General features: G+C 39.6%; 1 long non-coding RNA gene across 1 annotated transcript; it reads right to left on the minus strand.

Annotated features, from left to right (window-relative positions):
• Positions 1-4,880: 4,880 nt before the first annotated feature.
• Positions 4,881-18,471, minus strand: LOC135228792 (uncharacterized). The gene is made up of 3 exons (XR_010319651.1): positions 18,005-18,471; positions 17,115-17,383; positions 4,881-8,251 (listed from the first exon to the last, which is right to left on the minus strand). It is a non-coding gene; the product is annotated as an uncharacterized LOC135228792 (long non-coding RNA).
• Between the last annotated feature and the right edge of the window lie 5,823 nt (positions 18,472-24,294).

Raw genomic sequence — 24,294 nt, forward strand, 5'->3', positions numbered from 1 at the left:
GTTAGGTTTAAATTTAGAAAAATAGGGGTAAATAATAAGGTAACCACAAAGGAGACAAACTATCCTACTGATCAAAATAAAACACAAGAAAAAAATAGAGACTCAGCAGAAACAAAATCAACAACAATGAAGATGAGGACAGGATAATATATAAGGATAATCGACTTAGCATATAAAATTAAGTGGAAAAAAGAAACTGTCAACAACACACAAAAAAAGACACCAAAACGATAGCACTAAATTCATGTTGTTTGTGTTGTTAGGTGCCGTCGAGTCAGTTCCGACTCATAGCGACCCTATGCACAACAGAACGAAACACTGCCCGGTCCTGAGCCATCCTTACAATCATTGTTACACTTGAGCTCATTGTTGCAGCCACTGTTTCAATCCACCTCGTTGAGGATCTTCCTCTTTTCCACCGACCCTGTACTCTGCCAAGCATGATATCCTTCTCCAGGGACTGATCCCTCCTGACAACACGACCAAAGTATGTGAGAAGCAGTCTCGCCATCCTTGCTTCTAAGGAGCATTCTGATTGTACATCTTCTAAGACAGATGTTTCTGTTCTTCTGGCAGTCCATGGTATATTCAATATTCTTCGCCTACACCACAATTCAAAGGCATCAATTCTTCAGTTTTCCTTATTCATTGTCCAGCTTTCACATGCATATGATGAGATTGAAAATACCATGGCTTGGGTCAGGCGCACATCAGTCCTCAAGGTGACATCTTTGCTCTTCAACACTTTAAAGAGGTGCTTTGCAGCAGATTTGCCCAAAGCGATGCGTCTTTTGATTTCTTGACTGCTGCTTCCATGGCTGTTGATTGTGGATCCAAGTAAAATGAAATCCTTGACAACTTCAATCTTTTCCCTGTTTATCATGATGTTGCTCATTGGTCCACTTGTGAGGATTTTTGTTTTCTTTACGTTGAGGTGCAATCCATACTGAAGGCTGTGGTCTTTGATCTTCATTAGTAAGTGCTTCAAGTCCTCTTCACTTTCAGCAGGCAAGGTTGTGTCATCTGCACATCACAGGTTGTTAATGAGTCTTCCTCCAGTCGTGATTCCCTGTTCTCCATACACTCCAGCTTCTCGTATTATTTGCTCAGCATACAGATTGAATAGGTATGGTGAAAGAATACAACCCTGATGCACACCTTTCCTGACTTTAAACCAATCAGTATCCCCTTGTTCCGTTCGAACAACTGCCTTTTGATCTATGTAAAGGTTCCTCATGAGCACAATTAAGTGTTCTGAAATTCCCATTCTTCGCAATGTTATTCATAATTTCTTATGATCCACACAGTCGAATACTTTTGCATAGTCCATAAAACACAGGTAAACATTCTCCTGGTATTCTCTGCTCTCAGCCAGGATCCACCTGACATCGGCAATGATATCCCTGGTTCCACGTCCTCTCCTGAAACCGGCCTGAATTTCTGGCAGTTCCCTGTCAACATACTGTTGCAGCCGTTTTTGAATGATCTTCAGCAAAATTTACTTGCATGTGATATTAATGATATTGTTCTATAATTTCCATATTTGGTTGGATCACCTTTCTTGGGAATAGGCATAAATATGGATCTCTTCCAGTCAGTTGGACAGGAAGCTGTCTTCCATATTTTTTGGCATAGACGAGTGAGCACCTCCAGCCCTGCACCCATTTGTTGAAACATCTCAATTGATATTCTATCAATTCCTGGAGCCTTGTTTTTAGCCAATGCCTTCAGAGCAGCTTGGACTTCCTCCTTCAGTACCATCGGTTCCTGACCATATGCCACCTCTGGAAATGGTTGAATATCGGCTAATTCTTTTTGGTATAATTATTCTGTGTATTCCTTCCATCTTCTTTTGATGCTTCCTGCATTGTTTAAAATTTTCCCATAGAATCCTTCACTATTGCAACTCGAGGCTTGAATTTTTTCTTCAGTTCTTTCAGCTTGAGAAGTGCTGAGCGTGTTCTTCTGTTCTGGCTTTCCATTTCCAGCTCTTTGCACATGTCATCATAATACTTTACTTTGTCTTCTCCAGGTGCCCTTTGAAATCTTCTTCTGTTCAGTCCTTTTACGTCATCAATTCTTCCTTTTGCTTTAGTTGCTCGACGTTTGAAAGCAAGTTTCAGAGTCTCCTCTGACATCCATCTTGGTCTTTGCTTCCTTTCCTGTCTTTTCAATGGCCTCTTGCTTTCTTTGTGTATGATGTCCTTGATGTCATTCCACAACTCATCTGGTCTTCGGTCACTAGTGTTCAATGCATTAAATCTATTCCTCAGATTTTCTCTAAATTCAGGTGGGCTTTACTCAAGGTCATATTTTGGCTCTCGTCGACTTGCTCTGACTTTCTTCAGTTTCAGCTTGAACTTGCATATGAGCAATTGATGGTCTGCTCCACAGTCAGCCCCTGCACTTGTTCTGACTGATGATATCGAGCTTTTCCATCATCTCTTTACACAGATGTAGTCTATTTGATTTCTAAGTGTTCCATCTGGTGAGGTCCATGTGTATAGTCACCGTTTATGTTGGTGAAAGAAGGTATTTGCAATGAAGAAGTCGTTGGTCTTGCAAAATTCTATCATTCCATCTCTGGCATTGTTTCTATCACCAAGGCCATATTTTCCAACTACGGATCCTTCTTCGTTTTCAACTTTTGCATTACAACCGCCATTAATTATCAATGCATGTTGATTGCATGTTTGATCAATTTCAGACTGCGGCAGCTGATAAAAATCTTCTATTTCTTCCTCTTTGGCCCTAGCGGTTGGTGCGTAAATTTGAATAATAGTCGTATTAACTGTTCTTCCTTATATGCATATGAATATTATCCTATCAATGACAGCGTTGTACTTCAGGACAGATCTTGAAATGTTCTTTTTGACAATGAGTGCAGCACCATTCCTCTTCAAGTTGTCATTCCTGGCATAGTAAACCATATGACCGTCTGATTCAAAGTGACCAATATCAGTCCATTTCAGCTCATTAATGCCTAAGATATCAATGTTTGTGCGTTCAATTTCATTTCTGATAATTTCCAATTTTCCTGGATTCATACTTCGTGCATTCCGTGTTCCAATTATTAATGGATATTTGCAGCTGTTTCTTCCCATTTTGAGTCCTGCCACATCAGCAAATGAAGGTCCTGAAAGCTTGACTCCATCCAAGTCATTAAGGTCGACTGTAGTTTGAGGAGGCAGCTCTTCCCCAGTGGTATTTTGAGTACCTTCCAACCTGAGGGGCTCATCTTCTGGCACTGTATCAGACGATGTTCCACTGCTATTCATAAGATTTTCACCAGCGAATTCTTTTCAGAAGTAGACTCCCAGGTCTTTCTACCTAGTCTGTCTTAGTCTGGAAGCTCAGCTGAAACCTGTGCACCATGGGTGACCCTGCTGGTATTTGAATACTGGTGGCATAGCTTCCAGCATCACAGCACCAAAGTCCCCACAGTATGACAAACTGACAGATGCATAGGGAACACACCCATTAGAATAGCTAAAATTAGCAAGACTGATCATATTGTTAACAAGAACATGGAGCAACTGTAATTCTCATAGGCTGTTGGTGGAAATGTAAAATATTACAACCACTTTGTAAAATCGTTTGGCAGTTTGTTAAAGAGGTAAATATACACCTACCTATGATCCATCCTTTGACTCTTAAATACATATCTAAGAGAAATAAAAGCATACATCTATACTATAACTTGCACATGAATATAGCAGCTTTATTTGTAATAGCCAAAATTTGTAAGTAATTCAAAGTCTATCAACAGGTGAATGGATAAACAAACTATGCTGCATCCATACACTGGAATGCTACCTGGCAATAAAAAGGACTGAACTATGGAAATGGAACAACATGGATGAATTCCAAAATAATTATACTGAGTGTAAATAGCCAGACAAAAAGTGTACTTACTATGTCATTCCTTTTATGTACAATTCTAGGAAATGCAAACTAGTGTATAGTGGCAGAAAGCAGATCAATGGTTGTCTGCGATGGCAGGGACAGGGATGAGTGGGAGGAAAGTGTTTCTAAGGGGCTTATAGAAATTTTTTGGAATGATGAATATATTGTCTCAATTGTAGGGGTGGTTTCACATGTATGTGTATAAATCAACTTACTAAACTGTACTCTTTAAATAAGTGCAATTACACTTCAGTAAAGTTGTTTTTAAAAGAGAGAAGCAATTAGCATAAACCAGAGCTACTACAATCCTAGCTTTTTTGCTGGTCACAAAGTCTAAGTTTATTACAGCGTCCTTCTTCCACTACTCATCTTAAGTTTCTCTTACCCTCTGTTACAATCTTGGCTCATTGATTTTTGTTTTTACGTGTTAGTGTGATTCAAACTTTAATTCTCACTGTATCTAAGGCTTCAGTGGTCCTATCTTTACTGAGTTGCCAGAGTTCCCTAGCAAACATATATTTGGACATCGGAGTGCTAAAAGGCATATTAGTAAATCCTTTGGGTTTCATACTCAGTATTCTTGGCTCCTGTTCTATTAGTTGCAACATAATTTCTCCTTGGCAATTGGGATAAATCACCTTGGCCAGAAGAGTAACCCCCTTCTTTGCCTGTTGGTTTAGCATCATGAGGTACCTCAAATCATAAGGGAGGTAGTCTCAGTTTTCAATTTAACATCACGATCATGTTCCCTGATGGAAGCATAACTCCCATGGGTCCTAAAACCAAAATCAAACTAAATCCATTGCCATCGAGTTGATTCTGATTCATAGCAACCCTATAGGACAGAGTAGAACTATCCCACAGGGTTTCCAAGGAGCAGGTGGTGAATTCAAACTGCCAACCTTGTGGCTAGCAGCCAAACATTTAGCCACTGTGCCACCAGGTACTAGGACCTCCAAATCCACTGAGACCAAGATTGTAGGGACAAGAAGCAAAAGTTTATAAATGAGTTTTAGGTTAATTGTGAGAGAGCCACTCTCACCTCCAACCCTTCGTTCCTGGACCCCTGCAGTCTGACCATGGGGGAAATGGCAACATATATTGGCCCCTGATTTAAAGCATATACTGCATCTCGTAAAATAATACCTTAACCTTGCAGGTTGTTTCAGATTGCACTGGGATAGAGCCTTCAGGAGGATAGTCCTCTATTCTATCATTTGGGTGATGGAGCAAATGAATAGTAAGACCAGTGTATTCAGTGGGTGTATGTCCATTGTTACACTTCTTTCACTATACAATTTGTGAGTGCTTTTTTTTTGTACAGAAAGCCTTAACAATGAATAAGGCATTTTAAGTCCACAAATGGTAGTAATAGCCAAAAATTTGTGGACAAAGAGGGCAAATCTTTATGCAGAGTATGTATCTATTTCCTCGAGGACAAATGACTGTCCCTACATGATGGAGTCAACTTGCCACTAAATGAGAAGCTTGGCCCCAAAGGGAATGATGCTATATTCAGGATCAGCATTTGACTGTGCTCATGTTAGAGAACTCCACAGTGGTGGTAGAAAAATTAGCTTTCATTCAAGGCAGTCTTTTTTTTTTTTTAATAATTTTTATTGTGCTTTAAGTGAAAGTTTACGAATCAAGTCAGTCTCTCACACAAAACCCATATACACCTTGCTACACACTCCCAATTTTTTTTTTACAAACTCCCAATTACTCTCCCCCTAATGAGACAGTCTGCTCTCTCTCTCCACCCTCTCTTTTCACATCCATTTCACCAGCTTCTAACCCCTGCCACCCTCTCATCTCCCCTCCAGGCAGGAGATGCCAACATAGTCTCAAGTGTCCACCTGATCCAAGAAGCTTTCACTCCTCACCAGCATCCCTCCCCAACACATTGTCCAGTCCAATCCATGTCTGAAGAGTTGGCTTTGGGAATGGTTCCTGTCTTGGGCCAAGAGGAGGTCTGGGGGGCATGACCACCGGGGTCCTTCTACTTTCAGTCAGACCATTACATCTGGTCTTATGAGAATTTGGGGTCTGCATCGCACTGCTCTCCTGCTCCGTCAGGGGTTCTCTGTTGTGTTCCCTGTCAGGGCAGTCACCGGTTGTAGCCAGGCACCATCTAGTTCTTCTGGTCTCAGGATGATGTAGTCTCCGGTTCATGTGGCCCTTTCTGTCTCTTGGGCTCATAATCGCCTTGTGTCCTTGGTGTTCTTCATTCTCCTTTGATCCAGGTGGGGTGAGACCAATTGATGCATCTTAGATGGCTGCTTGCTAGCGTTTAAGACCCCAGACGCCACTCTTCAAAGTGGGAAGCAGAATGTTTTCTTAATAGATTTTATTATGCCAATTGACTTAAATGTCCCCTGAAACCATGGTACCCAGACCCCTGCCCCTGCTACACTGGCCTTCGGAGCATTCAGTTTATTCAGGAAACTTCTTTGCTTTTGGTTTAGTCCAATTGTGCTGTCTTGTGTGCTGTATTGTGTGCTGTCTTTCCCTTCACCTGAAGTAGTTCTTATCTACTATCTACTTAGTGAATGCCCCTCTCCCATCCTCCCTCCCTCCCCCCTCTCGTAACCACAAAAGAATGTTTTCTTCTGAGTTCAAACTATTTCTCAAGTTCTTATAATAGTGGTCTTATACAATATTTGTCTTTTTGCAACTGACTAATTTCACTCAGCATAATGCCCTCCAGGTTCCTCCATGTTATGAAATGCTTCACAGATTCCTCACTGTTCTTTATCGATGCGTAGTATTCCATTGTGTGAATATACCATAATTTATTTATCCATTCATCCGTTGATGGGCACCTTGGTTGCTTTCACCTTTTTGCTATTGTAAATAGTGCTGCAGTGAACATGGCTGTACATATATCTGTTCTTGTAAAGGCTCTTATTTCTCTAGGATATATTCCAAGGAGCGGGATTGCTGGATTGTATGGTAGTTCTATTTCTAGCTTTTTAAGGAAGCGCCAAATCGATTTCCAAAGTGGTTGTACCATTTGACATTCCCACCAGCAGTGTATAAGTGTTCCAATCTCTCCACAGCCTCTCCAACATTTATTATTTTGTGTTTTTTGGATTAATGCCAGCCTTGTTGGAGTGAGATGGAATCTCATGGTAGTTTTGATTTGCATTTCTCTAATGGCTAATGATCGTGAACATTTCCTCATGTATCTGTTAGCTACCTGAATGTCTTCTTTAGTGAAATGTCTATTCATATCTTTTGCCCATTTTTTAATTGGGTTATTTGTCTTTTTGCAGTTGAGTTTTTGCAGTGTCATGTAGATTTTGAGATCAGGCGCTGATCAGAAATGTCATAGCTAAAAGCTCTTTCCCAGTCTGTAGGTAGTCTTCTTACTCTTTTGGTGAAGTCTTTGGATGAGCATAGGTGTTTGATTTTTAGGAGCTCCCAGTTATCTAGTTTTTTTCTACATTCTTTATACTGTTTTGTATACTGTTTATGCCATTCATTAGGGCTCCTAACATTGTCCCTATTTTTCCTTCCATGATCTTTATCGTTTTAGATTTTATATTTAGGTCTATGATCGATTTTGAGTTAGTTTTTGTGCATGGAGTGAGGTATGGGTCTTGTTCCATTTTTTTGCAGATGGATAGCCAGCTATGCCAGCACCATTTGTTAAAAAGACCGTCTTTTCCCCATTTAACTGTTTTGGGGCCTTTGTCAAATATCAACTGTTCATATGTGGATGGATTTATGTCTGGATTCTCAATTCTGTTCCATTGATCCATGTATCTGTTGTTTTACCAGTATCAGGCAGTTTTGACTACTGTGGCAGTATAATAGGTTCTAAAATCAGGTAAAGTAAGGCCTCCCACCTTGTTCTTCTTTTTCAGTAATGCCTTATTTATCTGGGGCATCTTTCCCTTTCATATGGAATTGGTGATTTGTTTCTCCATCTCATTAAAGAATGTCCTTGGGATTTGGATTGATATTGCGTTAAATGTATAGATCGTTTTTGGTAGAATAGACATTTTTATAATGCTAACTCTACCTACCCATGAGCAAGGTATGTTCTTCCACTTATGTAAGTCTTTTTCGGTTTCTTGCAGAAGTGTACTCTACTTTTCTCTGTATAAGTCTTTTACATCTTTGGTAAGATTTATTCCTAAGTATTTTCTCTTCTTGGGGGCTACTGTAAATGGCATTGATTTGGTGATTTCCTCTTCGATGTTCTTTTTGTTGGCATAGAGGAATCCAATTGATTTTTGTATGTTCATCTTGTATCCCGATACTCTGCTGAACTCTTCTATTAGTTTCAGTAGTTTTCTTGAGGATTCCTTAGGGTTTTCTGTGTATAAGATCATGTCATCTGCAAATAGAGATACTTTTACAGATAAATAAATAGATAATGTATACATGAACATATAAACATATATACATGAAGCTAAATTTGAGTCTGTTACAGACAGAACAAAAATTAAAGAGATTTGGTCTCTAAACTCAAGTTGCATAGAGCTCCAAGAGTAAACAGACTCAACATGAGCTTCCTCTATAGAGGGGCTAAAGTCCCTCACCGAAAAAAGATAAATATTTTCCATGAACTGTAAATGTAGATGTTTTTGTATTGATGATTGTTTTGGTGTGTATATTTTCACCACAATTAAAAAAAAGCTAAATATTTTAACTTGAACTTACAATCATACTTCGGAGATAACATGATTGATCAACATAGCATAACACTCTAAGGATCCAGCAAATTTGCAAATTAAGCTAGATTAGGTCAGCATGTTATGATGGGCATCCAGGTCTTCTAAATTCCTCAATTCAATTCCTCGTATCACTACTTAAACATTTAACTTTTTATTATAAGAGAGAATGAAAAACTGCTCAGGTAGGAAAAAAAAATTCAGAAGATCAGCTCTGTTTTCCCCAGAATCATTGCTAAAGTAAGCATTCTTGGAAATTTTCATTAAACAAGTTAGGATAAAAGTGAACACTACTTTTGATTAGCTAAATATAGTAAATGCCTGTTCCACCACCTTTGTATTCTTTTCTTTCTCCTACCCTTGTTTGTATTAGGTAATTCAATCGCAAATCAGGTAGAAACATGCTCCCTTATGTTCCTGAAGTGGAAATACTGCTTCCAAATTAAGGTTATGAATTTTTAAACCACTACAAGATTTTCCAAAGTTGCATTTGAATTATGAATTCTTTTTAACCTACTTAAATATTTGGGGTCTGTAAGTAGGCTATGCATTTTTGGCAAATATTTTCTAAATTTCTACATGTAATCAAAAATACCTGTCTTTAATTTGTTTTTCTGTGGCTGGGATCAAGGCAACACTGTCTTGAGCAGTGCATGCAGAAATATTTTAATATTAGTATAACCCAAAGAGGAAGGAAAATTGCATGTCATGAACTAGGCATCTATATTATTATCATGGATGCTAGAAAATAAATTATCACTGGTGGTTTTCTGACTCTAGAGCTTAAGGATAGCTTTATTACAAGCCATCTCTGTGTAAATAAAAGAAAAATATATTTAAACAAGTAGAAATAAAGTGCATAATTCACCAACACAGTTAACTCAAGATTTTCCAGCCTTATAACCACACCTGATAGGAAGATTTATCACCACAGCTGCTTGTGTTAAACGTCTTTTCCTTGCAGTTAAAGGGATCAAATTTCTTCTTGGAGATTAGTCATTTGTGGGGGTGTTGCCAACTGCAAAATGCTTTTGTGATGAATGAGGTGCACTTCTCTATTACTGTCTTCTAGTCCAAATTTTCACCTCTTTTTGTGTCTTTCCACTTGCACACAGACAAATTTTAACAACTTACATACTCAAGTTTTCTTTAGTTGTTATTAAAACCTAAAACTTCAGGTTGCCTTGTTTGCTGGTAATGTAGTAACCTCACGAGGAAGGATGGGGTGAAACAATATTTTGGCACATGTTCACAAGGATGAAGTCCAAGCAGAAGAGAAAATCTACATGGAGCACGCAAGCAGCAAGGGAACTAACATTTCCTGTTGTCATTAAGTGCTGTCGAGTTTGTTCCAACTCATAGCGACCCTATGTGCAACAGAACAAAACACTGCCCGGTCCTGCACCATCCTTTCAATCGTTATTATGCTTGAGCCCATCCTTGCAGCCATTGTGTCAATTCATCTCCTTGAGCGTCTTCCTCTTTTTTGTGGACCCCCAACTTTACCAAGCACCATGTCCTTCCCCAGGGGCTGGTACCTCCTTATAACACGTCCAATGTGAGATGATGTCTCCCCATCCTCGCTTCTAAAGAGAATTCTGGCTGTACTTCTTCCAAGACAGATTTATTCATTCTTCTGACATTCCATGGTATATTCAATATTCTTCATCAACACCATAATTCAAAGTCATCAATTCTTCTTCAGTCATCATTATTCATTGTCCAGCTTTCACATGCATATGAGGAGATTGAAAACACTATGGCTTGAATAACAGGCACCTTAGCCCTCAAAGTGACATCTTTTCTTTTTAACATTTTAAAGGGACCTTTTACAACAGATTTGCCCAATGCAATAAGTTGTTTGATTTCTTGACTGCTGCTTCCATGGGCGGTTATAAATCGTGGCTATAAATGTGCCAGGCACTGTGCTAGGCTCTTTATAAAAATTATATCATCTAATTCTTGAAGCAATCCTGCAAGAGGTGAGATGATATTTCCATTTCACATATGAGGAAATCAGCTTTCTCAAGACTGTACAGCTTATGAGAGGCTGAGCAGGAATAAGATCCCAAGCGCAAATGACTCCAAACTCCTACTCTTTCTCCAGTTGACCACATAGCCACTAGAGTCCTGGGAGAATACTTAGTTGCACAAAGCATTTTTACAACTATGCAATTTATAAGGATCTTTAAATAATAGCTTTATTGAGATAGTCACACACCATATAAGTCACCCTTTTAAATTGTAAAAATCAATGGCTTTTAGTATGTTTACAGAGTTGTGCAACCATTACCACAATCAATTTTAGAGCACTTTCATCATCCCCAAAAGAACTTCATATCCTTCAACCATCACCTCCTAATCCCTCCATCACCACCCCAGACCTAGGTAATAACTACTCTACTTTTGGTGTCTATAAGTTTGTTTATGCAGGACATTTCATACAAATGGGATCATATAACATGTGGCCTTTTATGACTGATTTCTTTCACTCAGCGTAATGTCTTCAAGACTCATCCATGTTGTAGCATGTATTAGTACTTCATTTTTTATTGTCAAATAATATTCCACTGTATGGATATACCACATTTTATTTACCCACAGCTTAGAGGGATTTGATGCTATGTCTTTAAAAAAAAAATCCTAAAGCTGGAACAGTCTCCACTGGTTCATATTTTACATTATCTACCTGAATCATGCAAAAATGATTAGGTCTGTCCTACTTTATTCTAAAGGCTTCTGGGAACATGCCTACCCAAACTTGCCTAGCCCCACCTCCCGATTTCTGGTGACCTGGGTGGGTTTGATTCTGAAACTTGCTATTGAACATCGAGTAGCTAAAGTGAATGGAAGAAATGATGACGTCAAAGAGCTGAACAGCAGATTTCAAAGGGTGGCTCGAGAAGACAAAGTAAAGTATTATAATGACATGTGCAAACACCTAGTGTTAGAAAACCAAAAGGGAAGAACATGTTTGGCATTTCTCAAGCTGAAAGAACTGAAGAAAAAATTCAAGCATTGAGCTGCAATATTGAAGGATTCTATGGGCAAAATATTGAATAATGCAGGAAGCATCAAAAGAAGACAGAAGTAATACATAGAGTTACTGTATCAAAAATAATTGGTTGATCTTCAACCATTTCAGGAGGTAGCATATGATTAATAACTGATAGTACTGAAGGAAGAAGTCCAAGCTGCACTGAAGACATTGGTGAAAAATAAGGCTGCAGGAATTGACGGAATACCAATTGAGATGTTTCAAAAAACGGATGCACTAAAGTGCTAACTCATATATGCCAAGAAATTTGGAAGACAGCTACCTGTCCAACCAACTGGGAGAAATCCATACTTATGCCTATTCCAGAGAAAGGTGATCCAATGGGATGCAGAAATCATCAAACGATATCATTAATATCATACACAATTGAAATTTTGGTGACGATCTTTGAAAAGGGGTTGCAGCAGTATATCAACAGGAAACTGCCAGAAATTCAAGCTGGATTCAGAAGAGGATGTGGAATGAGCGATATCATTGTTGATGTCAGATGGATCTTGGCTGAAAGCAAAGAATACCAGAAAGATGTTTACCTGTGTTTTATTAACTATGCTAAGGCATTTGACTGTGTGGATCATAACAAATTATGGATAACATTGCGAAGAGTGGGGATTCCAGAACACTTAATTGTGCTCATGAGGAACCTGTACATAGATTAAGAAGCAGTTCTTCAAACAGAACAAGGGTACACTGCGAGGTTTAAAGTCAGGAATGTTGTCCGTCAGTGTTGTATCTTTTCACCGTGCTTATTCAATCTGTATGGTGTGCAAAAAATCTGAGAAGCTGGACAATATAAAGAAGAATGGAGCATCAGGATTGGAGGAAGACTTATCAACAACCTGCAATATGCAGATGACACAACCTTACTCGCTGAAAGTGAATAGGACTTGAAGCATTTACTGATGAAGATCAAAGAGCACAGCCTTCAGTATGGATTGCACCTCAACATAAAGAAAACAAAAATCCTCACAACTGGACCAATAAGCAACATCATGATAATCGAAGAAAAGATTGAAGTTGTCAAGGATTTCATTTTACTTGGATCCACAATCAACACCAGTGGAAACAGCAGTCAAGAAATCAAAGGACGCATTGCATTAGGCAAATCTGCTGCAAAAGACCTCTTTAAAAGTGTTAAAAAACAAAGATGTCACTTTAAGGGGTAATGTGCACCTGACCCAAGCCATGGTGTTTTCAATTACCTCATACGCTTGGGAAAGCTGGGCAAGGAATAAGGAAGGCCAAAGAAGAATTGATGGCTTTGAATTACAGTGTTGGCGAAGAGTATAGAATATACCATGGACTTCCAGAAGAACGAACAAATCTGTCTTGGCAGAAGTACAGCCAGAATACTCCTTAGAAGCAAGGACGGTGAGACTGCATCTCACATACTTTGGACAATTTATCAGGAGGGACCAGTCCCTGAAGAAGGACATCACGCTTGATAAAGCAGAAGGTAAACGAAAAAGAGCAAGACCCTCAATGAGATGAATCGACACAGTGGCTGCAACAATGGGCTCAAGCAACTATTGTGAGGATGGCGCAGGACCAGGCAGTATTTATTCTGTTATACGTTGGGTCGCTATGAGTCGGAACCAACTTGATGGCACCTAACAAGAGTAACAACATGGTGGCTTTGTGAAACTAATTTTTTTGACTTACACCTTCGTGGTACTTGCAACACAAGATGAATGGAATTAATATACAAAATAGGGGTTATGCAATGATAATATAGAAATTGATCCTCAGATCACATTTTACCTACATGTACCATCTTTGAATTAATGTGTAATAGACACTCAAATCCCATGTTTAGATAATCTCCTCTCATAATAAGAACTATCTTTTGTATAGCAAATGCTTTATCATTTTACAAGTACTACTGCATCAATTATTCTTGTTTATGCTTACAATTCTTATTTTAAAGTATTTTACATATCATACATATTTATACATATTTCCTCAACCAGCATCATTTCTACAAATATTACATTTCCATCATATCAATGTCTCAGAAAAGCGTAAACAGAAATTGTTATTCTTTTCCCACCTCATGTTTCTCTGCCTTCTCTTTCATGATGTGCTTTCGCAACCCTTCTGGCCATTTTTGCTCCCACTTCTCATACACGTTTAAGAGCTTAGCCTTTCTGAACTCCCAGAAAGTCTTCATGGCCAAGATTGTGATTCTTTTTCTCCTTCATCCCCATGAGATTCCCATACACGCGATGTAACTTGCCTCATCCTTTTCACTGTAACCAAAGACTTCTCACGTGGCACATTCAGATGGTAGCTGAAACTGGGTCTCTTCCTCCTTGCTCTGTCCCACCCTCCTTCCCCCAAAACTAATCCAGTCTTTTCTTGAGTGGATGCTGCCTCTTTTGCCCCAGTCTTTTCAATGTTTATCTTGATTCTCCTGTGTAAATTTTCACATTTTTCAATTCAATTGTGCAAAGTCTCCTCTCCAATGAATGGGAGAGAAGGATCAAGTATGACTCCCAGGTGTTCGACCTAAGGATGATAATGCCATACTGAGACAGGGAATAAAACAAAAACGAACCAAACCCATTGCCGTCTAGTCGATTCCGACTCATAGCAACTCTATAGGACAGAGTAGAACTGCTGCATAGAGTTTCCAAGGAAGGCCTGGTGGATTCAAACTGCCAGCCTTTTGGTTAGCAGCCGTAGCACTTAACCACTACACCTCCAGGGTTTCCGAGGTGCGAATACGTGCTCAAATTTATTATTATTATTATTTTGATTGAGTCAATATATTTTCCTGGAGCTCTGGTAAAAGGCTTAGGCTGCTGATACAAATTTGGAAGTCTGCAATATATAAACACTTTAAAACACTTTAGAGTAGGGAAAATGAGAAGAGAAGAGGATGGGAATACAGAGTCCTTGCAAACATTTACATTTAAGGGAGAGGCAGAGAAACAATCATTAAGAAAATAGAATAAATAAGAATATGAGAGACTGGAGAATATTTATGGGCTGAAGAACAAAGGCCAATAGATAAATTCAAAGTATGTCAGAATATGGTTAATTGATGGAAGAAGGAGACAAGAGGAGATACAATTCAGGATAGATGATGACGATAGATATCTGGATGTTCTTGTTCTTGTTGTTAGGTGACATCGAGTTGGTTCTGGCTCAGCAACACTATGTACAATAGAACGAAACACTGCCCAATCCTGTGCCACCCTCACAATCGTTGTTATGCTCGAGCCCATTGTTGCAGCCATTGTGTCAATCCGTCTCATTGAGGGTCTTCCTCTTTTTCGCTGACCCTCTACTTTACCAGGTACAATGTTCTTCTCCAGGAACTGGTCCCTCCTGATAATATGTCCAAAGTACATGAGGCAAAGTCTCACCATACTTGCTTCCAAGGAGAATTCTGGCTGTATTTCTTCCAAAACAGACTTGTTCGTTGTTGTGGCAGTCCATGGTATATTCAATATTCTTTGCCAACACCATAATTTAAAGGCATCAATTCTTCTTCAGTCTTCCTTATTTATTCTTCAGCTTTCACATGCATATAAGGTGATTGAAAATATCCATGGCTTGGGTCAGGTGCACCTCAGTCCTCAAAGTAACATCTTAGCTTTTTTTTTTTCAAACACTTTAAAGAGGTCTTTTGTGGCAGATTTGCCCAATGCAATACATTGCTCGATTTCTTGACAGCTGCTTCCATGGGTGTTGACCGTGGATGCAAGTAAAACGAAATCCTTGACAACTTAAATATTTTCACCATTTATCTAGACACATGTCTAGATAGGCGTCTAGAGAGCTGTCTAGATAGGTAGGTTTTCCTTGGCTAGTTGGAAAGTGCCCTCTTCTACTGAAAAAAAGTGAGAAGGTGAAAAGAACATATCCTGATATAGAGATGTTCTGGTTATGGGGTTAGGAAAATGGGGAACTGCTACTTGAAAGTCTCTTTGTTTTTATGAAAGAAAGGAGGAGTTTTGGGGGAAGAGGGCTTGAGGAGACTGATGAAAGTTTGAAATAATTGAAGGAAAGGCGTTTACTAATCTACGTAGTGTTTCTCAACCTTAATCGTGATCAGAATCATCTGGAGGACTCAAAAGAATTAAAAGCAGAAACACAAACAGAAACCTGTGCACCAATGTTCATGGTAGCACTATTCACAATAGCCAAAAGGTGGAAACAGCCTAAGTGTCCATCAACAGATGAATGGATAAACATAATATGGTATATACAAGTAACGGAATATTATTCAGTCATAAAGAGAGATGAAGTCCTGACACATGCTATGACATGGATGAACTTTGAATATATATGTTGAGTGAAATAAACCAGCCACAAAGGAGAAATATTGTGTGACCCTACTTATATGAAATATCTAGAATAGGCAAGTGTATAGAGATCAAAGTTTATTAGTGGTTACCAATGGCAGGCGAGGGGGGGTGGGAAGTAAGACACAATGCTTAGGGGACTCTGAGTTAAGGGTGATATAAATATTGAAGAACTGTTAATGGTGATAGTTGAACACCTGATGAACATATTTAATGTCACTGAACTGTACCTCTTAAGATTGTTAAAATAGCAAATGTTTTGTTACATATATGTGTATATATTTAAGTAGGAATGATAAAAATTTTATCTATCTCATAGGTTTGTTATGGGTTGATTGAGACAAAATACGTGGTGTAGCACCTGACGCATCATGTATGCCAACATCAATTAATATTAAACCCATTGCTGTTGAGTCGATTCTGACTCATAGCAACCCTATAGGACAGAGTGGAACTGCCCCATAGGGTTTCCACCTGGTGGCGTAATGGTTAAGTGCTACAGCTGCTAACCAAGAGGTCGGCAGTTCATAATCAGCCAGGTTCTCCTTGGAAACTCTGTGGGGCAGTTCTCCTCTGTCCTATTAGGGTCTCTATGAGCCAGAATCAACTCAACGGCAGCAGGTTTGGTTTATAGCATTTCCAAAGGAGGCTGGTGGATTTGAACTGCCGAATTTTTGGTTAGCAGCCGAGCTCTTAATCACTGTGTCACGAGGGCTCCTCAATAAATATTCACCATTATTAATTAAAGGAATATTTTTTTTTACATTTAAACATCTATGTGTAGCAAATTGTCCAATGTAACAGGACTTAATGTGTTTTGTTTTTTAAAAATTTTTATTTTTTGTTGAAAATATACAAAGCAAAAATTCAACAACTTCTACACGTACAAATCAGTTACATTGATTATTCTTCAAGTTTTGCAACTATTCTTGCTATCCTTTTCTAAATTATTCCACCGCCATTAAGATAAACTCATCGGTCCCTAATCTCATTTAACTTTTCGAGTTGCTGTTGTCATCTCGATCCCGTATTGATAATTTTTTTAAAAGAGCACAATGCTCAAGGCAGACATTCTTTACTTACTAAGCTAAACTATTGTTTGGTTTAAAGATGCTTTAGGGAAGAATTTTGGTTTAAGGCTCAAGGTTTAAAGATTACCTCAGGGCAATAGTTTCAGGGAGCCATCCAGCCTCAATGACTCCGGAAAGTCTGGATTCCATGAGAATTTGAAATTCTCTTTGACATTTTTCCCCTTTTTGATCAGGATTCTTCTACAGATTCTTTGAGTAAAGTGTTCTATAATGGTAGCCGGACACCATTAAGATCTTCTGGTTTCATGGCAAAGGAGGCAGTTGTTCACGGAGGCAATTAGCCACACATTCCATATCCTTCTCCTATTCCTGACTCTCCTTCTTCCCCGGTCGCTCCTGGTAAATAAAATAAGAAACAAACTAAACCCATTGCCGTCGAATTGATTCCAATTCACAGCGACCCTATAGGTCAGAGTAGAACTGCCCCATAGAGTTTTCAAGGAGCACCTGGTGGATCTGAACTGCCAACCTTTTGGTTAGCAGCTGTAGCACTTAACCACTATGCCACCAGGGTTTCCTCCATGTAAATAGAGATGTATTGTTGAGCCTTGGATGGCCACTTGCAAGCTTTTAAGACCCTAGGTACTATGCAACGAACTAGGAGGTAGAACAGAAGCACTAAACATGCTATTACACCAGTTAACCAAGATGTCCCATGAAACCATAACCCTAAACCTCCAAACCAAGGAACCGAATTCCATGAGGTGTTTGGTTGTACATAAGGCAGCCTCAGGAGCTTCTCTTTTTTTTTTTTAGGCTGTTGTTTTGTTGTAAAAATATATATAGCACAGCACTTGCCAATTTAATCTTTTTCAGGTGTACAGTCTTTCCTATATATTGATCACAACTTAAAAAAAAAAAAAGAATCACCTTGAGGGCTTGTTAAAACATGATTGCCAGGCCCCAACCCCAGAGTTTCTGATTTAGCAGGGATGTGTTGGGGGTCCCAAAACTTACTTTTCTTTCAAGTTCCCAGGTGATGCTGGTGTTGCTAGTCCAGAGGACCACACCATAAGTATCATTGACTTCGGGATATAGACAGTAATTTCCAGGAAGTATAGAGAGGGTTCAACTGAGGTTGAATACCAATTCACAGGTTTTTGAAAATTTTTTCAAGTAGCTTTCAGCAGCCCAGTTGAAGAGAATCAGAGAAGATGGCTAGTTGGATTGCTGGAAGTGTGCTGAGCTGTCAAGATGCAGAGCAAGCAGATTAAATGAAATAATAGATGTAATCATGGAATTTACGTAGTTAGTGCTTAATAAATGGTAGCTGCTTTCTGTGCCCATGCAATGCTTTTTGCCAGGCTCTGCTGCCCCCTCCAAGACTGGCTTCATAATGACATAGCCTGTGTTTGCCTTTATCTCCCTGAAGCCATACCAGGAAGGTTCTCAAGTGTCTTTGTAGACAGGTGACTCTTCAAATATTTCCGTATAAGTCACAGTGTTTCAGCTCACCCCCTGTGAATAAAAGCTTCCACATTAAACTGAGTGGGCAACTGTTGCCTTCTGAATGCCCCCAGCCCTTTAACTGTATTTGCCTAATGCTAACTAAAGCCTGTTACCTTGTGGTTCTGTTGTGTACGTGCTTTGTCCTATGTCCACAAAGGCAGAAATTATGTCTCACTTCTATTTGTCTCACCTGAAAACACTGAAGTCATGTGGTATAGGGGATCCTCCCTGCCCCAGTCCCACCATTGAGCCAGCTGGCCCTAGGTTCACACCAGTGGCAGAGGCTGTCCCTCAAACCAGACCAGGTTGGGATGATGAATGAAACCTCACCACATAGAGATCATTCGTCGATCGTGTATTTAACTGTTGGCCTGTTGTATGCACAAATGCACCTCCTACCTTTCTACTTGTCATATGAGAATGTGTTACATTCTTATAGAGAGGGAATATGTTATATTCTTTATTGTTTGTTTGTTTGTTTTAATAGTATTTTATTGTGTTTTCGGTGAAACTTTACACAGGAAGTTAGATTCTCGTTTGGCAATTTCCACACAAATTGATCAATGACTTTAGTTAAAATTTTCACAATGTGTCAACATTCTCTTTAATTGTGTTCTGGTTACTCTATTTTCCAGTAATCTAGTTTCCCTGCCCTCTTTTCTTAGAATATGTTGTATACTATGTATTAGCCTGAACCCAGACAATGGCAGCACCTGCTCCCCAAATCACATTGCAGGGCAACGCTATTCTTCTCTGTAGCATTCCGATCTTAGCGTTGGTGCTGCTGGGTAGAGCACAAAACATATTTCATGCATGGGGGCTGGCCATTTCCTCCAGATCTAAAGGGGAAACCACTCTCCCACCTACCAACTCCATTTATGCCTCATGTCCAACTGGCAAAAGTCTGTCAAATTCCACTGCTAAAGTAACTCCTCCAAAATCAAAATCTTAGCAGTCAAGGCCCCTCAGACTGCACTATGTACAGAGTGGCTACAATATCTCCATCTGTGATTGTGCACTAACAATAACTGAAGGCCAAGAACATCTCTGAGGGACTTCTCTAATGACTTCCAACTATTAACTTGGAAGATATCCAGGATAACATGAGTAAAACTTAAGATTTTTGCAGGGAACAGAGAATAGCATTCAGTTAATTTCTAAATAGCATGCATATAAACTTGTAGATACTGTGTATTTTAGGGGCAGCTGTCACTGATATCACACCTGCTGTTTTGTTGCCTGCAGGGGCTGCCCTCCAAATAACCCTGGGTAGGGGCCCGTGCCTCTAATTACACCCTGTGAATTAGAGTCCCAGAAATCACACTGTGAAAAGTCCCTTCTCAAATTACACCATTTACAGATGTAATGGAAGCCGTTTACAGTTTTGTTCTAAGTAGGCCCGACCAATATGGCCGTCTTAACTGAGACTGTTTGTAATTGTGGTTATCTCCTGAGGAATTTACTATGGAGTTGCTAAGGGAGATCAGCTCCCCAGAGCTAAAGTGAACTTTGCTGTTGTAACTTGAGTTGAGGTGCACAAGACAGCTGGTAGTCTACCAAAAGGAAGGAAAAACATGCTGAACAGAATAAAAGCAGCTGTGGGGTTCCCAAACATGGAGTCTACCACATCTGGTGCTGGCTGGGCTTCTCATTATCTGGAAGTTTTCCAGGCCACTGTCTTCTGATTTCATGGTCACAAGTGCTAAGCCTCTTGGAAATGGTTCCTCCAATCTTTAGGACCCAAAATTCCAATACATATACAGGGTAGTTGATCAGTTCTGAAAAAAAAAGTTTCTTCAAGATATGAACACATAGGCCAAAGTCTCTAGAAATCTTCTTGCAAAAAGATTGCCAACACTTCATTGTTGGAGACATTTGTCTCTACTTTGTAGCAAGACAGGTTATGGTGAGCAAGTTTGGAAGAGATGGTAAGCAGACTCTGTATGCCTTGGTCATGACAAAAGTTTTACCTTTCTTTGGGAGGTTGGTGAGGCAAGGGGTCAAGATGAATAAATTAAGTATGAATTTATTCATGTTCTTGAGGGTGGTGGTGTTTAGAATCATGGCTACCATTCTGAAAACATAAAATAAGCAAAGTAAATCATCAAAATAATTACACGGCATTATGTATTTGTATATATCACTGATTTTCTAACTCAGTTACCAGACTCCTAATGATCTCAGAAAGCCCATTAGGTCCTCTTAGGAAAAGGGAATAAAGGAGACCAAACTGGGGAGGGCTCAAGGTACTAGATATGACACTCTTTAGAGCTATGTTCTTTACATAGATCAAGAGGCAGTTGTTCGGACAGAACAAGGGGATTCTGATTGGTTTAAAGTCAGGAAAGGTGTGCGTCAGGGTTGTATTCTTTCACCATACCTATTTAATCTGTATGCTGAACAAATAATACAAGAAGCTGGACTATATGAAGAAGAACGGGGTATCAGGATTGGAGGAAGACTCATTAACAACCTGCGTTATGTAGATGACACAACCTTGCTTGCTGAAAGTGAAGAGGACTTGAAGCACTCACCAATGAAGATCAAAGACCACAGCCTTCAGTATGGACTGCACCTCAACATAAAGAAAACAAAAATCCTCACAACTGGACCAATAAGCAACATCATGATAAACGGAGAAAAGGTTGAAGTTGTCAAGGATTTCATTTTACTTGGATCCACAATCAACAGCCATGGAAGCAGCAGTCAAGAAATCAAAAGACGCATCGCTTTGGGCAAATCTGCTGCAAAGGGCCTCTTCAAAGTGTTGAAGAGCAAAAATGTCACCTTGAAGACTAAGGTGTGCCTGACCCAAGCCATGGTATTTTCAATCGCATCATATGCATGTGAAAGCTGGATAACGAATAAGGAAGACCAAAAAAGAGTTGACGCCTTTGAATTGTGGTGTTCGTGATGAATATTGAATATACCATGGACTGCCAGAAAAACAGACAAATCTGTCTTGGAAGAAGTACAACCAGAATGCTCCTTAGAGGCAAGGATGGCAAAACTGCGTCTTACATACTTTGGACATGTTGTCAGGAAGGATCAGTCCCTGGAGAAGGACATCATGCTTGGCAGAGTACAGGGTCAGCGGAAAAGAGGAAGACCCTGAACGAGGTGGATTGACACAATGGCTGCAACAATGAGCTCAAGCATAACAACGATTGTAAGGATGGCGCAGGACTGGGCAGTGTTTCGTTCTGTTGCGCATAGGGTTGCTATGAGTCGGAACCAACTCAACAGCACCTAACAACAACAACAAGAGCTATGTTCTAGGAGCCCTGGTGGCACAATGGTAAAGCACTCAGTTGCTAACTGAAAGGTTGTCAGTTGGAACTCACCCAGCAGCTCTGCAGAAGAAAGACCCGGTAATTTGTGCCCATGAGCCAGAGGCATAACCAGGGTATGGCAGGTATGGCAGGTACTGCACCCACCCTGGGCGTTTGATGCCACTGAGTAGTTTCTATTGACCCAGTATGGCCAGTGGCATATCTACGGAAAATGGCACCTATGGCAAGCATTGAAATAGCACACCTGTCCAAACATCTGACACCCCTGTTTTAGATAACTTTACCATAATATCAGCTCAAAACTGCAAGTGAAGCTCGTTAATCTTTTAATTGATACATTACTGTGCTTGAGGAGGGATGCTGGGCCTTACCAGTTTAACAGAAACTGCTCAGTGGTGCCATGCGCCTAGGGCTGGTGCAATAACCTAGGTACATCACTGCCTTCTAGCCTCTGCCATATCAGATTTTAGGTGCCCCTGGAGTCAAGGTGTGGCTATCAACCTCATCATTCTCAGAATCCTTAACAGCACAGATGACACCAAATTCTAGTTACTCACCAGTAATTCCCCCAAGTCACTTCCCAAAATATCCCTCAACTGCTTCTGTTCTCTTCTTTCTAAATCAATGACTGTATTTTTCCACATTGGGCAGCTTAAAGCTAATACAGGGGTTTAGGACTTTGGGAGTTTTAGAATGGAACATTCCACCCTTACAAAAAGCTGGTCTTCTTTTAACGTCCCCTATTTTTTTTTTTTATATCAGAAATGGAACTACCCCTCTTCCTAAACTGGAAAATCAGGGTCTAATTCTTTGACTCTTCATTCTTTCACACCCCACATCAATCAAGCAATATAATTTTTATGTTACTTATTTGTTTACTTATTGTCCATATCCTCATACGAATGTAGATTCCATTAGGGCACAAATAGTGTTTTCCTTGTTCATCTTTGTATCTCTGACATTTAGAGCTGTGCCTGGCACATACATAGTAAATGCCAAAAATATCTGCAAAACGAAGAAAATAAAGAAGGTCATTCTATTGATTCTACCTTCTAAATATCTCTCGTATTCATCTCCTTCTCTCCATATCTACTGTCACTACCCAATTCAAGCCACCATCATTTTCCGTATGGATTATTGCCTTCCTTTTAGTATCCTTCTCTATGTTTTCTTCTATCATTAACATTTATCAGCTGATAGGTTGCAATTGTACAAAAACACTTATTCTGTCCCCTGTCATCTCCATGGGAGGAGTGCACTTCCCCAGCCTTTACCTTTGAGCTTAGCCATGTCATTTGATTTGGCAAATGGGACATTATACATGACTCAAGCAAAGGCCTACAATGTGCTTTAGTGTTGGGGCTTGCACTTTCGCCCATCTACCATCATTATGAGAAGAGCTACACGTAGGTATCTGCTCCCCTTCAGCCTGGGCCCCAGGATGAACACATATTGAGTGCAGACATTCCAGATACCTCACGGACCTGTAAAATTTAGCAGAGCTGCTCTAGCAAACCCACAGGCCCATGAGCAGGGTGGTTTGTTAAGCAACAATAACTAATACATTCCCTCACACTGCCATTAAATGGTAAGATCACGTATTCTTCATCTCTGTACTCTTAGTTTCTAATGTAGTATCTATACAGACTAGATGCTCAGTAAATAGTTTTTTAATGAAACGCTATATATTCCCATTACTTCAATGGTCATACTTTTAGCCTACTCTAATTGGATATTTTTGTGAGTAGAGTTGGCCTATTTAAAACGACAGGGACTGGATGGACTCATAAAATGCAGTATAGTCTAGTGGCCAGCATGAGCCTTAGTGTTTGACAGATCTCATTTCAAATTCCAGCCCAGCACCTTATTAGTTGACTGCTATTAGGCAAGCCATTTAACTTTATTCCATTTAACTTCATCTCTTAAATGTAGACAGTAATCATACCTACCTCATAAGGTTGCTGTGAAAATTAAGTGGGATATTGTGTGTAAAGTACTTAGTATAGGGACTATAATATGGCCATTAGTCAACAAATAGCAATTATTACTTTATTGTACTAATTTATCTGACCACCTACCCACCAGACCAAATAAGTAAGTAGAGAGGGTTGTGTTTTGGACTCTAGAAACAGTTGAGGCATTTCAATATCGCAAAATGTTCTTCAACTCTTCTGCCATGCTGGCTCACCCGAACTTAATTTTCCTTACTTAGTAGAGATAGATTCCTTCAGCGCAACACAGTGGGCCATCCTTTCCTATAAGAGAATCCCTGAGCAAAATTTCTAGGCCTGAGTGGGTATATGTCATGGAAGCTGTTTGTGGTTGAAATAGATGTAGGCAGAAATTGCTTACATACCATAAAGCAATATTCAAACCCTGAAGGCACTTTCTTGCCTCATGACTATGATTATGGGACTTGGTTTTTGAACCTCAGCTGTCTTCTAAAGATTTTGACTTGGCTTATCTTTTTGGCTTTTAGGGTCCTACACTAAGCCAGGTAGAAAA

The sequence above is a fragment of the Loxodonta africana genome, chromosome X (genome assembly GCF_030014295.1).
Source record: "Loxodonta africana isolate mLoxAfr1 chromosome X, mLoxAfr1.hap2, whole genome shotgun sequence".
Taxonomy (NCBI): Eukaryota; Metazoa; Chordata; class Mammalia; order Proboscidea; family Elephantidae; genus Loxodonta; species Loxodonta africana.